The sequence below is a fragment of the Salvia hispanica genome, unplaced genomic scaffold, assembly GCF_023119035.1.
Source record: "Salvia hispanica cultivar TCC Black 2014 unplaced genomic scaffold, UniMelb_Shisp_WGS_1.0 HiC_scaffold_1397, whole genome shotgun sequence".
In the NCBI taxonomy this organism is placed as follows: Eukaryota; Viridiplantae; Streptophyta; class Magnoliopsida; order Lamiales; family Lamiaceae; genus Salvia; species Salvia hispanica.
The window spans coordinates 1-15,990 of NW_025951690.1; the positions used below are offsets into that span (position 1 = coordinate 1).

Consider the following 15,990-nt stretch of genomic DNA (forward strand, 5'->3'; position numbering starts at 1 on the left):
ACGGCGGCGGGCTCGCAGATACCGGTCAGCTCCGGCGACTTGGTTGGAAGCGTTGCTGGAGTCGGACGAGGAGCAGGTGTTGCCCGACGTCGTATTGGATATACCTAAACCGCCTCCGCCGCCCAATGCCTCCTCCACCGCTGAAGTGGATCTCGAGCTGCTGGAGTCCGCAGGAGGCGGCGGATTTAGCAATTTCCTGAGGATGAACAGCTCGCCGGCGGAGTTTTTGTCTCTGCTTAATAGCTCGGAAGGGCTGTTTTCGAATTTAGGGATTCCGGCGGATTACGAGCTCGTGCCGGCGAATCAAGGTAAGCGCGCACGCGAGGCGGAGGATTTGGATGGGATTTCGCCGAAAAAGTCGCCGTCTTCGTCTTCGTCTACTCAAGTGGTATGAATTAGATCAATTTTTAGTGATAACTGATATAGTATGGTTCAGCCAAGAAGCATCAGTTTTTTTCCTTCTATTTTGGCCTCGTGGATTACTTCTTCGTAGCTAATTGTGCTTTTGCTTTAAAAGGTTTGAGCAAATGATAGCAGAAATATTTGACTAACTGTGACACTGTAGGAAATTAGTGAATTATCGATTTTATATGAAATGACTACTGATGATTAATTTCTAGGTATTACAAATGCCTCTTTGAGTTGGGAAATTTAGCCTCAAACTTACTTTTCTGACGTTAATTTAAGCGGAAGAAAGTAATTGTATTGTTCTAAATGTGGAGTTCTATATTTGAAGACATTAACTTTATTCTTAGCTAATGAGTTATTATTGATGATTTATCTTTTGAATATTTGGTAACATAAATTTGAAGTACATAGGCACGCATGTCCAAAAATTCAAAGTGAAAAGGAAACCAAGAACATTTTAGTTGCAATTGCATGTGAGGAATAGTAAAAACTTGCTGTTGATATAATTTAGTAGGAGTATTATGTGTGCATTGATGTGGAATCACAGTTATGATAGTTGCTACCCCATATTGAACTTCATATGTAAATAATATAATAGCAGCTGAGAGTCACTGTTTATTTATTTATTTATTTATTAATGAATGGGAAACACGATATATTTGAAACGTCATGAAATCTAGCATGTCTACACTGTACTAAATGACATGTTTTGTTTCCAATAGGTAGCATTATCTCACTTAATGCACAGCATAAATTTTGCTTCTTAGTAATAACTAGTCATTTTATTGTTGCATACTGGTTGTTTATGATAGCTTTATGTTTGGTGCTTCATCCTGATTACTTCCCTTGTAAGTGTTATCCGAGAATAGTAGTTATAATTTTTGTTTTGTTGCTGAAGAAACGAGAGAAGCGTAGGCAACTGCAAGGCTCAGGAGGGTCATTTGATCTTGATATGGAGAATATTTTGGAGGATTCAGTAATGTGTAGGGTACGAGCAAAGCGTGGCTGTGCTACTCATCCTCGCAGCATTGCTGAAAGGGTACTCAAGTAACCTGTTTTTCTTATTTCCATACGTATTATTTTTGGCCCTGATTAGGTTATACCTTTGGCCAACTGGTTCCCCTTGTGACTTTATAATCAGGAGAGAAGAACGCGGATCAGTGACAGGATAAGGAAGCTGCAAGAACTTGTCCCTAATATGGATAAGGTGGTTATCACATAAGCTTTTCATTTTACATACTCTTCTACTGTGATTGATTGTATGCTATAAAAAGGAAACATGTGCTGTGTAAATGAGTCATTACTTACTTCACTTTTCATCAGTTCTCTCCCTTTTATGTGTACTCAGCTAGTTAATTACAGCAAGTTTTATTTGATATCATGTTTTAGACAAGCAAAACTAGTTTTGGCGAACATGGGACTTTTGATGCTGTGCTAATAGCGTTAGATATTTTATTGCTGGGGATAATGATGTGAATTGAGGTCTTGAAATATAATTGGTGAACGTATTCAATTAAAAATTGGCTGTCTTTTCTCAGCATTCATATTTAAGTGCTTTATAACTATTCCATTCGCTTCCTGATGAGCAACTACCTAAAAGATTTACTCCATTCCTTTTAACAACCTTGGTTTCAAAATTTTCAAGAGCTTTAAAATAATATGGAGTCTTTTGATTTTCCTGCTTGCAGCAAACGAACACCGCAGACATGTTAGAAGAAGCTGTCGCTATGTCAAGCATCTGCAGAAAGAGATCCAGGTTGTTTATTTTCCCATTATACAGTTTAGGGTTGATGAACTATATTGCCAACAATTCAGGATTTGTCTTCATTCCTACTTGATTTACTTGTTTTATATCAATGTGTGCCACTACCTTGGATTTTGTCCCATTCCCTTGAGATAACGAATTATGAGAAATTGCTCCATCCGTCCATGATGAGTGTGGTACCAAGGGAGAGCATGGATTTAAGAAAAATATTAGGAGATGTATATTAAGCTGTGATGGGTCCCACAAGGGGTATTGGGTGTTGGATTTAAAATTGGTTTATGGGCCCACTAAAAAGTAAAATCATGCTTCTCTGTTACATGGTTTTACTTGAATCTCATTTGTGAGGTGAGTGTTGGTGCAAGAAATTTTAGCTCTTTAATGTTTCACCTATGCTGGAGTATCTGTACTTCTGTCTTCTCTTGGGTGCTGCATGCTAACAATTATTGAAAGCACCTGCTGGGCATGCTTGCTTTAGAAGTTGATTTCTTCATCAGTTATCTTGCCTCGTGTTCCTTGGTTTTAGTTCATCCATTTCAGAAAACTACTCCGTCTTTTCAGGATCAAACGGAGCATCAAAAGAAATGCACATGCTCAACAAACGATTGAACAATTGGATTGGATATTGTAGAGTAAAGATACAATGTTATGGTATGATATCCAAAACTCAAGCCTTCCATAGTTGCTTATATTTACATGAAGATTCTACATTGATGTCTGATGAACGAATGTAGATTTTTGCTCGTTGCTCGATGACAGTTTCCACTTCCCACTATGTTTGTTGAGCTGTAACATATTGTAAAAAACCAGTAGCCGGCATCTCTCGTGAATAATCACTACTGCCGAGTTAGGGAATCTGTACATGACAAGGTCATATCTAAACAAGTCTGTTATTTGTATTTGTAATACTTCCTGCTTTGTATGTAAACATGGCATCTAGATGGTATGCAGGTGGCTTAAGGCCAGCAGAAGAGCTGGTTTAAGGCTCTTTGTTGCCACCGGGGAGAATAACACCTCCTCCGACTCCCGTACCTCCTTAATAAGTGGAGGCGAGTTGCATCGTTTTCCGCCTGTGTCAGTAGAAATTTCATCTTCATTATCTTCACATTTTCTCATTCATATCATTTTCTTGGTCGATGAGATCTTTTGAGTGCACTTTATGTGTACCACTGTAAAATTTATTGTGGTTTAGTTTAAGTCGGGATTGCAGTGGTTTGTCATTGATAAATGTCTATTATGGTCGATTACGTTTTTATTTAAAACTACGATCAAACTAGTACTCTAATAGATTGGCTTAAAATTGCTCATTACGCTACCAATGTCCCTTGAATTGAATGGGCTAGAACAGGGCCTTCCAAGATCTTTGAAAAGAATGATGTTAATTTTATAGGAGTTCGGTTTATAACAAATTGAGTTGCTTTTTGTCTTTCTCCGTTGTTTAGCGTTACGTGATTTTTTGTCTTTTTTTTGTAAAAATGAAAAAAAATATAGTTAAAAAGAGAAATAGTAAATTTACGAGATAGAATAATATAAAGAAGAGTCTTATTTACATTATTGTCTTTCTTCTTTACCATTTTCCTTTAACTATTTTTTATCATTTTTACAAAAGGACAAAATCAATAGGATCAAAGCGACGGATGGAGTAATTTATTCTCTCTTTCTTCTAAGTGATACATTTGCCTTTTTTGAATTTCCCCGCTCTAAATGACATATTTTTAAATATGGAAACATCATTATCTCATTTTCTTCCTCTCTTTTCTTTATTTTTTCTACTACATAAAATTATGTGCCAAATTAGAAATGTTCCACTTAAAATAAGATGAAGAGAGTATAAATTTTTTGGGCGGACACGAGTTTTAATGTACATAATTGATAAAGTCCGTCTTTAAAATTACTCCTTTAAATTTTTTTGATGACCAACTTTTAATATATAACTTAGTGTTAACCACGTGCGATGCAGAAAAAATTTTTTGTCATATGATTTTAAATTGTTAATCGATTAATTAAAATAAAAAAAATATAATTATATAAGATTTAAAATGAAAAAATATACTATTATATAATAAAAATTCAATAATTATGTACTCAACTCATTTACATCTAAAGACAAAAATTTAAAAATATTTAAAATGGAATTAAGACAAATACAATTATTTGGACAATGATAAAGAGACTATATTAAGTGTTGACATTTTTGAAATATATGTTGAACAATCCTTCATATTTCTCTACTAAAAAAAATAAATTGTGTAAAGATGAAGATAAATACTATGTATGTTTAAGTTAAGGATGTTACAATTTTTCCTCTCTAAGAACTGTAAAAAAAATTGGGATAAAATTCTGGAACCATTAAAACGCGGGACTCTTAACCCTAATCAAAGAAAAAAAAACAATAAATGAAATGGAAATTACAATGAAATTTAGTCAAGAAAAACCCTCTTTCGCAAGACAAAATTACATCACGGTTAGTGCTCTTTCGATTTATTTTCCCAAAGATAAACGATTTCCCTAGCGTATATAACATCTAAATGGGAGCACTATAAACTTGATGGGGCTCCAAAATCAAGCAAAACAATGTTCCTAAAAAGTGCAATAAAATGTTGAGAGCTTGAGAGAGAATGAAGAATGTTTTGTTAGTTGTGTTTCATCCACAACTCTATGCCTTTTATAGGTACAAAATTAGTACGAGAGATCATGAAATAAAAACATCATAAATTATAAAATCAAGACAATATAGGTTACAAAATTTGTTAAATGCTCCTTATTCTATTTAAATATTTGTAACCACCAATGAGTCATTGTAGTGCTTTAAGAATTAGTCAAATGCTCATTAAAATATCTAATAAATATTCATGAGAGTTACTTAAAATGTTCAAATTGGTACATAACTTATAAATATTTCATAATAAGGACAAAATATATAAATATTTTAAAAAGCCAAAACTCGCCTTTTATATGTGTATAGATTAATAAAGTTTGGAGAGTGGAAGAGAAATGGTATGTGAAGTGTGTTAACGGAGAGTGAGAACTATATTGTTAGAGCATAACAGGGGCACGATGCGCGACGCATCGTCCACCCCTCGTGGCATCGCGACAAGTGCTTCTCCATCGTCCGTGGGACGATGCGCGTCTTCCACCCCTTCATCCATCGCATCGTCCGCCATTGTGGGCGATGCGGACGATGCGACATATGATAGAACGAGTTTTCATTTATACCATTTCACATCTCCCAATTTTTCTCTCTCATCTCTCTCATCCTCACTTTCCCAATTTTCTCAATACAAAAATGAATCCTTGGAGTACATCATAAGGCATTACTCGGCCCTTTGACTCGGGCCTTCTTCGATTGCGCTAATGATCCCGGGCGGCGGAATGCTTGGCAATATGGAGGCAGCGGCGGCCGGGGGCGAGATACCCGGCCGATTCGCGACGGACGTATGTCCCCGCGAGCACAACATAGCTCCCCAAACGTCCGGTCGCGACTATTTTCCCCGAGCAACCACGGGTGGGGCCCGACGGTTTTTCACCCCCGGGTTTTAGTATGCCGAGATTTTTTTCTCCGCATTGTCCGACGTTGGAGGGACGTGATGTATACTTCTAGTAACGGGAAGAAAATCGACGGACCGACTTACCCCGTTGCGAAGGTGCACGGTTGCGTAATGCACTTGGCATCGGCACCACGGCGGATATGTTCGACGAGTACCTTCACGTCGGGGAGAAAACCGCCGCGTTTTCCCGAGAATTTTTGTAGGGGAGTTGTGGAGGCTTTTGGCGACACATATTTGCAAAGGGCCGGGCGCGATGATTAACGAGCGATGAGGATGCCGAGACGGTGCACGACTTCCCGGAATGCTAGGGAGCATCGATAGTATGCCTTGGCGTGGAAGAATTGTCCGACGACGTGGAGAGGCCAATTTACCGTGGATACAGGGCATCCACCCGACGATGATCCTCGAAGCCATCGTGACCATCGGCTCTGGATCCGACAGCATACTTCGGTGTAGCGGGCGAACAACGACATCAACGTCCTCAACTTTGTCCACCCTCTTCACGATCAATGCAAGGGTCGCGGCCGGCCATCGATTTCATTGCCAACGGGCCTTAATATCATATGGGGTCCTACTTGGCCGATGACATATACCCAAGGTGGCATGTTTTTGTGAAGCGACGTTTCCCAATGGGTGACGAGAGTGTTGTTTGCGCGGGGAGGCAGGGGGAAGATGTGGAGCGGGTTTTGGTGTGCTCCTCGTGGTGGGCAATAGTGGAAAAAAGGGCCGGCGGTTTTTGGTTCAAGGAAGTCATCGCCCGGCGAATCCACTTGAGGGGTTAAGGGGGAATTGCCCCCCCTCAATATAATTAGCTTATACTAATTTGTTAATGAAATTTTAAAATTTTGTAATTTCCCTTTTTAAATGCCCCACCTCAAACTTCTAAAATTTCTTCATGTATTTATTTTTGCCCCGCAAATTGAAATTTCCCAAAATTCCATTCTACCATCGACGATGTCTTTATGCGGGGCATCATTTTGATAACATGATAGTCGAAAAAGGGAAAATGGACATGTCACCGATTGGGCCAATGATGAAGGTGGATTAGCTCGGGACGGCACGGGGCGCTCGCCGTCGAGGGATTACCATGGACTTCGGTGAGGTTCAGCTAAAAAGGACTCCAAGAGCCCAATAAGACCATCCCAAACCGATAAACCCACATGAAAGAAGTTTGAAGCCAAGGGCCATTGAGAATTTGTAGTGTTTTTTTTTGTACTATATTTGAATTTTAATGAAATGAATTTGGTTTTTTTAAATTTTTTTAAAAAGTTTTGTTTTTATTCAAAAAAATAAAAAAAAAATGTTTGGGGGTATAGTCCGCCCCATTGAAAAGGGAAAGGGACCCGAGGAAAAAATGTTGATGTGGGGGTGATGGGGGGGGCAGGCCGTATAGCCCGGGGCCCCATTGTTGATGCCCTTAGTAAAAAGGGGGATCCCAAAATTAAAAAGTTACTATTTTTTGGAAGGAAAAAAAAATTGTTAAAAAATTAAAAAATATCTTAAATTTAATTTTTTAAAATATTAAAATTAAATGTACTAAGATTAAAAAAGAGATTGACGTTCGTGAACGATGTCACTTAAAAAATTTTAAAAAAATTTTTCAATTAATTAGCACTAGAAAATGGGCTTTTGTAAAATAAGAGGTCCTACTTTTATATACTAATTAATTTTATAATAAAATGTTTGTATGAATGAATTAGTGGAATGTGGGTTACTATTAAAAAAGGTTTAAAAGGAAAAGGAAAATTTTAGGGAAAAACTTTTAAAAAAAATTTTGGGTAAATCTTTAGGGACGGGGGTTATTAGTTTTTATTTTGTTGGGAAATTTTTTAGGGAAATTTTTATTCAAAAAAACATATACCCCATTTTTTAAAAAATTTGGATCAATACTAGTTTAACAAAATGGGTGGATAGCCTCAATTAATTAGCACTAGAAAATGGGCTTAGGCCCAATCATATCATACTTGGGCTTGGCCCAATTATTTCACCTTCTTCAGTCATCACCGCGCTCCAGTTCTTCAATAGCTCTACAAATTCCACGCAAGAAATTTTCTTATTCTTTTCCGATCGCTCTAAAATATTGATTTTTTAAACTGCGTTGTCTTAGGAGAAATTTTCCGAGGGAATGTATTTCTGATTTTGGGTTTCCCTTTAAACTTGTATGCATTTTTATTTAGTCTTTTTAAAAAAAAATTGAATAATTAGGTTACAAAATTCCCCTTTCAAGGCTAAAAAGCGAGCGAGAAATCCCCTTGTCCCCATTGGTAAATCTCTCATCATGTCTGGTTGAATTTATATAGTGTTTTGATATTATATGCCTTTCTTGTAATTAGTCAGTTTGTTTTAGCTCTATCTCTGATTGAAATTGTGAACCTTTAGCATTAATAATTCAATGGTTGAAGTGTTAAATTCAATGGAATTGTGTGATCATTATGTTTGAGTAGTAGCTTGTATTTATAGGGGTTTGGGTTTAGGAATTGTGAGTGAAGCTGTTTCACTAGCTATTTGGGATCGCTTCATGTTGAGTTCAAGCTACTCTGGATGGTCTAACCTCAATCTATATCTCTATCACAAATTGTGATTCACAATGCTTGAGTTTTAGGAATTGTAGTGTGTGAAGCTGTTTCACTAGCCGCTTCATGTTGAGTTCAAGCACAATCGCCTTGGCTTTAGGATAGTGAAGTAGGAAAGTTAGTTGTCAAGACTCAAGACAATGCTCAGTTTTTGCTGTTCCTTTTGGAAGGGTCAAATTCAGAAATTGCTTCACTGCATTTTGATTCAGAAACCTGCATCTCAGTGCCATGGTTGGTCTTGGTTGTTTTGAGGTGGGGGGAGGTGAACTAGACTAGATATATTTAAATTAAAAATTTACTCAAGGTATGAAACTCAAAAATTTAGCTTTTGGAGCCATAACCTCCTAACTTCGAGCTGAGCTAGGGTTACCAGCTTCCAAAACACTTGTGAGGTCAATTTTAATGGCTATCCCAGATTTGATGTCGTTTTTCAATTTATGGATTGCTTTTATGTTTCAATGTTTATGTGTTTTTGTATCCAAGGCGCTTTCATGACGGCTGGAGTGCTGGCGGCCGGTTTAATCAGTTTCAGGCAAGGGAACTCTCATTTAGGTCAAAAGTTAATGAGGGCTCGTGTGGTCGTACAAGGCGCTACAGTTGCACTCATGATTGGTACAGCTTCCTACTATGGTGACAAATTTTGAGGATCCTCTCTGCTGCTGCAGCCTATTGGGCGCGCTGTGCTCTTTCTTCATCTCTTCATGAAAAGAGTGATTCATCATAAGCTGATTGTGTTTTGTGAAGCAATAGCAGCTGTACACTTATTTAAAATATCACTAACTGATGGATAAATAGCAAAGCAGCTTCTTGAAATTGATTCTCATAATTGTGTATCTATTTAAGTATATTCGTCAATAAATAACAATTTTCAGCTCATGAATACAAAGCCCAGTAATTTTGCCATACAAATACATTCAGAACAAAATAAGTCAAATACAAGAACGCATCTACCAAAATTGAAGTTACATAACAAGACACGGCACAGTTAAGAAAGTTTCTCTTGATGCTCATGTTCTCATCAATGCCCTCTTCCCCTGCTGCTCCTCCCACGGCCTCCACCCCTACCACGAGAACCACCACCTCTACCCCGAGAACCACCGCCTCTACCGCGAAGCCACCACCCCTACCACGAGATCCACGACCTGAGCCACCGGGTAACTTCAGTGATTGCACACCCCTCCTCTTTTCAGGACGCGCCTCCTCAATATCGCATACTCCTTGGCTTTTGCTGAGCTTCTGGCCTTGAAAGAGATTTCCGGGATCCCCCTGACCATATTTGACCGCATCCTTTGAACCTTGCTGTGGTTTCAGTCCGAGCTGCTCTTTCACCCATAGGAAGGATTCCTCGTCTGCAAGGGACTCATCATTCCAGAATGCTTCTGCATGCCGGTTGTCCTTCACTTCATAAAATCTGCACAACATGAAATGAAATTGGAAAGGCACAGTCATACATAAAGAAATTCTTTTATCTACCTCCTACTACAATCTGATCTTAATTGTGTGGTTGAACATAAACTTTGATTAAGACAATGCATTAAGGCATTCAGGAAAGTTTAAGAAACATATCTTAGATCATAAACTACTTCAAAACCAGCCAACTACATATAAAATAAGGAGAGCGAGTCGAAAATTATCAAAAAGAAACATAGAGACAGAAAGAGCATCTGACCTAGGTACTTGTGATTTTCTCTTAGATTTTCCATCCAAATTTTCAGGTCGTCTTCTGATGGTACATCAGTACCACTGATACTCTGTTCATCATCTTCTGAAAGAGCCTCAAAATGCTCCTGAGCAAAGATGGCTTATTTGTCGTTGCTGGCATAGGGTGCAGAGCCAGGTATTCTTTTGAGAATTCATCAACCTCAAAGTCCTGCAAGAGAGGATTCATCAGCATAGAACTCTCTAACATGTGGTTCTCTTCTCCCTTCTTATTTCATCTTCGGTGGCTTGTTTGTGGAGGATGGGATTTTGGGGGGGGGGGGTTGTTCCCAGTTTTCATGTTTTATGAACCTACTTCACTAGGTGCACAATGTCTATATGGTCCCTAGTTAATTTCACATGCAATCATCAGTTACTCTACAAAAATGTGAAGTACCTTATCTTCGAACATAGATGTAAACCGCTCATCCTTGAGAACTTCTGTGGTGAGACCTCTCTTCCTCTTTGGTCCCTTCTTAGCACCCGTCTTTTCCTGAGTTTCAGCAACATCAGCATCCTTATTGTCATTCTGCTCTTCCTCTGCTTCAAGAAGTCGGGCTGCCAAAGTCCTATTAACTTTCGGCAGCTTCCTTTTGATCTATAGGAATGCAAGGCAATGAAAATATATAATCAACAACTTGAAAGAGAATGATATGGAATCCAAGCATAACAGTAGATAATGTCAAAATAGCATCCACACACACATCGCTCCATAACACCTCCCCCTGAATCTCCCAGCAAACAAAACAAAGACTGTCATAGTTGAAACACATCTTAATTCAAGAATTACAGCTGAATTAGGATCTAATTGCATTGGCAATGAGGGGGAAACAAATTGAGCATTTGACAGAAAGCAACTAAAGCAACTCAAATGTATCAGAAAATATTAGCAGATTCCCGTGATAGCAAGCCAATTCCTCCCAACGAGTTGCTTGCAAAATGCAAGTGAGGTAGCAAAGATATATTAAAACACAAAATACATGTGAAGTGAACGCACCGTAATTCTGTTCTCACGTTCAGACTGTGATTTTTCCTGCTTTCGTTTTTCTATATAAGACTCATAAGCAAACGGCTCAGCCAAGCTTTGTGCCTGCATTCAGATAGTCATAAATTACTGCAATTAACAAAAGATTATCATAATGGTTTTAATTGGAAGGTTCAAACTTGCAGAATTTCTTGTGAACAATTGCCATATCAAAGCAATGAGTATTCTTCGGAGAGAAAGAACTAATTGCTCATTTCTAGCTGTTCCCAAGTTAAAGTTTTACCTTTTATACAATCGATAATCAACAAAGTAACCATGCATATAAGCCCTCAGAAGATTGGTCCCAATCAAATTTGTCAGATTAAGTTTAGCAAGGTCCTCCTTGTCAAAAATTTGTAATCATCATAAATGGTTGTTTGTCCACCCTCCTCAAGCTCTTCCTGTAAACCACAAAGTAGACTAATAATTAGCAACAAAACACAATATGTTCCCTACGACAGCCAATGACATAAGAAAGTCGTACTGTTAAATTCTCCAAATAAGAACACCACTTTGGAGCAGGACCGAGGGCTGGGATGAAGTAAGATGGTATTTGGCTGCTGTCCAGAGCCAACAAAATCAGTCCACTGTCTTTGAAGACGCATATATCATTAATTTTTCCAGCAGATGGTTCAATGCTGGTCATACCTTCTCCCTGTAATTCATAGAAATCCATTAAGCTCCCATACTCCATATATTACATTATCTTCACAATTTGTCTCTTAATCTACCTTGAAGGGAAAGACAAATATTTATAACTATGACCATGTGATACTATTGTATAAAGTGTTTTAGAAAATGAAAGATAAAAATTCACAACATAACTCTTGAGAAACCACTGTAAGCAAATATTCATGTTATGAAAACAAGAGCATGAATATCATGCATGAAAGTATTAAGTTTATATGACACAATCAGTTATGATTAAAAAATCTAATAAAGGAAATAATTTATCACCGTTTCAGGGTCCCAAATCCTGACTATGTGTTTATCAGTAGTGATCAATTTTGACTGCTCCGAGTTTAGAGTCTTATGCCACTTAATGTTTAGTATCGGGCTGCCATACCTACAAAAGAGTGATAAATTGACAAGTGAAGATATAAAAAAATATATATATAATACAATCATAAATTAGGATAGTATTAGATTAGATATAATTAAGAAGTTGGAAGCTAGTAAATACAACTTACATGTGATCCTTTATTCGCATAGGATTAGATGAGCGCAAATCATAAATTAGGATCTGCATGATTGATACAGAACATTGAATATATTACAATCAAATTTCAACTGCAACCACTAAAGCATAAAAAAGAGATACATGGAGGATAGTTAGTGATATTTGTATATACTATATAGGAATTTAATTTTTGTAACAACTAACAACACATTTTCAGGAACACCGCTAAATAATCTGAAGCAGTTTGCAATTGTATCAATTAATAAAAATTCCCTTGTTACTAATAAAATATTTTAGCACATAGGACAATAAACCCAACAATTAATGATAAGTTTAACAGCATAAGGTTAAAAGAATGCCTTAGCTTAAGAAGAATAGCAGAACATGGAAGCTGTAGTCTCATCCAAAAAAAAAGAAATAGATTTATTTGATTCCAGGAAGTTGCAGACATATGTATAGCATAAGTTTCATAAACTTTTGATGAACAAAACATCTCTTGGCACAAAGCACGTACTATCAGCATCATGAAGATAATAATGAATAACTATTGATAAGACATCACGCATGCGATAAAGGAAAGGGACAAGGCAATATGACTGCAGTGAGTGGAAAATGGTAATATGTTATATATAGGTTAATGTACCTTCCCAGCACTGCTTCCAACAGCCATTTGATAACCTCCATCTCCATCAAATTCAATTGCAGTAACCTCCTAAAATAATCAAGTTCTATGAAATCTTCCATTGATAAACTTCTTATTCTGACAACCATGATAATAAGTATTTTACCGCATCATTATCACCAGCACTTGCAACAGCATCTAGTTGACCAACTGAGGACTTAGTCCTCATATCAAAGCATTCAACAGCTCCATCCTCACCACCGCCAGCGACTAATCCATGGATTTTGCTGAATGGACCAACACAAAATACATATAAAAACAGCTAATACGTGAAGTAGTGAACAGCGTGAAACAGGCTCAATGGAAATGACGTTTCACTAACCTTCGAGATACCACATTCAGAGCTGGAGATTGTGTACTAAGAGAGGCTAGGAAACGGCCCTGTCAAAGATGCAATTAGATTTTGAAAGTTGAACTTGAGTCTTTTACATGATCTATAACTCATCAAAGAAATAAGGGATAAGCTGAAAAAATTCAAGGAAAAAGATACCGCTAAAGGGAGCAGTGCAGGTTTTAAGCACTTAAAAAAATAACACAAAGTTTGTGAATAAGACAAACCTGTTCTAAGTTTATCCTATATAGATCTGGAGAAGAAGCAGCACAAATTAAATCACAAGACCAGCTGTCATAGACAATATCTCTTCCCATCCTGTTTAAAAAAATCATTTGGGAAAAAAATCATAAGTTTGGACATAATAATATAATATCACTACAATTCACCTACCAAATTAATTCGAACAAAAAAAATCGCATAGTCTGAAATGCACTCTTGGAAAATATTATCAAGTCTGTGTGACTAATGAGTATATGTATAACTCTTAACACACTCCATCAGCTTGAACCCAATCAACACCCAGTTTCAAGTTGAACTTTTTAAATGAAGTAAATCAATAAATTATTTCATCTCATAATTAAGTTTCAGAAATGATCAGACAGTATTAAAAATGTCATTTTTATATGCAACTCAATGTAATGGCTCGTGTTTCTAATAAAAATATTAAATATAAGAAAAAATGATAAGCAGGAAAGAAATAACTAGAACTAGCATTCACTTGAACAAATCTGTAAAACCCAATCCATAAGTAACTAAATAAGAGCTACTACTGGGACAAAACGAGAAGGTAGCACATATTATGCAAAAGTTGGACATTAGAAGAAAACCAAAAGGACATTAATTTTAGTAAATACAGTTACAACACATTACGACGTTGAATTTTTTGGCAATAGTTTTGTTCTTTTTCCAGGGGATAGACTGTACAGAGTACCTTGGAATTCTCAAACTGTAATGACTCCCATATTTTGCATGAAGGCGTATAGACCGGTCAGTGCAAAGAAATGCCATCTTCGAGTAGTCATCATCTAATATCTATTGATCAATAAATTTTAAAATACAACTAATTCAGTATAGTGAAGCTTGAATAGAGAAGTTTCCTGGAGTCTACAAATACTTAATTCCATTAAACTGAATTTTCAGTGAGAGAGCACAACATAATATTACCTCAAAATCAACAATTTCAGAAACCAAATGTCTTTCGAACTTCAGTGACAATTCCCTCAGCTCATACACTTTGACTTGTGGAGGGTAAATGCCTGGATTGCCCAAAGAAATTTCTCAATATGCACCACATTTCACAAACAAAATTCGATTTCTTGAACATGAGCAGTTTAAACACCTACCTGAGGCTACAAGATACTCCCCATCAGGCGTCACCTTAATTCTAGAAGTCGAGGTTTCAAACCTCAAATCCTGTACCAAATCCACCCTCTGCAAATAATCTGAAATTCAATCAACAAAAACATATCAGTATTATTCATAAGCTAGCATTTGCCAGTATACAAGCAGTTTTCACCAGTTTTTGATAACTATAACCATTCTCAGTTAGCTTCAAAAAAATTATATAATTTCGAACCTGGATTTTTCCGCAGTGCTCTGAGCTTCTTTGGAGGAAGCCATGCCGCAAGCGACCGGTTTTGGCCGGAAACCGAGTACATTTTGACTCCATTTATAGAGGAAGACTTCAAAGTGCCCCCTTCAAACGCCATCTTTTACAAACTCTATTAATCAAACTGCACCTAATGAGCATATATATTCACAACAAAACATAATTTGAAGTAAAAATCATGCTAAATAGAATATTTTAACACACTCCATCAACAAAAATCCAGCTTCAAAACGCATAACCTCCAAAAACAGAACATACTCCTCGAAATCGTGCTGGAATAGAAAATATTTCGTACTATCAGAAAATAAAATTAACTCACCGAATAAGATGGTCGATGTGAATCGCCGACGTTAGAGCACAGAACCGCCGCGAATGGCTTCGGAAGACGGCGGCGCAGCTTATTGGCTATATTTTGGGGGCTTTTCTCAATTTTGCGGTGTTAAATTACAAAGCATAAAATCAGATGATGGGCTATCGATAGTTTTAGGCCCATAACTTAAACAAGCCCAATAAAACGGGCCCACATTTCAAGCCAACTTTTCAAAGTTGGACTATTTGAAGTTTTGAACGTTTAATAGGAATTGGCTGATGGATTTATTTATTTTTAGCTAGTGACTAAATCTCTAGAATATGATGTAATAAGTGTCATATTACATAGTTCTATTTTTAAAATGATTACACATAGAAAGAGTAAGTTCACCCACTCTCTTCGAATACATTTTTAGCGGCAAGAAACGTTTATTTGGGAAGGCCATGTGTTCGGATGGTATTAAATTTGTTAGAATCTTTTACTGTAATAAAGAAAACAGGAAATATGAGACAAATTGATTGAGGCATTGAGCTGGAATGGGCTTTTGTTTATTTCTTACTACTACAATTTTAGTGGTCACGAAATTACAAAGGGCGAATGATCCAAGGAGAGAGAATACTCTATTTACTTGCACAACTGTCTTGCATCTAGACAGGGAGAGATGGTAATATTCCTACAAAATTACCAATTTTTTGTTTGTTTTTTTAATTTAGTTATTTTACTTTATGCAAAGATCTCATAATAGGAATGGTTGTCTATACTAATATAAATTAGATGAGATTTTCACCAAGAAAAGATTAGATGGAATCTTCACCAAGTCAACGTAGAATAAAATTTAAGAGATTTTTAACATAATATGTAC

General features: G+C 36.9%; 2 pseudogenes; one reads left to right on the forward strand and one right to left on the reverse strand.

Annotated features, from left to right (window-relative positions):
* The first annotated feature begins 13 nt into the window (after window positions 1–13).
* LOC125198364 lies at window positions 14–2,337 on the forward strand (annotated as a pseudogene).
* A 6,846-nt stretch (window positions 2,338–9,183) lies between these two features.
* LOC125198363 lies at window positions 9,184–15,229 on the reverse strand (annotated as a pseudogene).
* Between the last annotated feature and the right edge of the window lie 761 nt (window positions 15,230–15,990).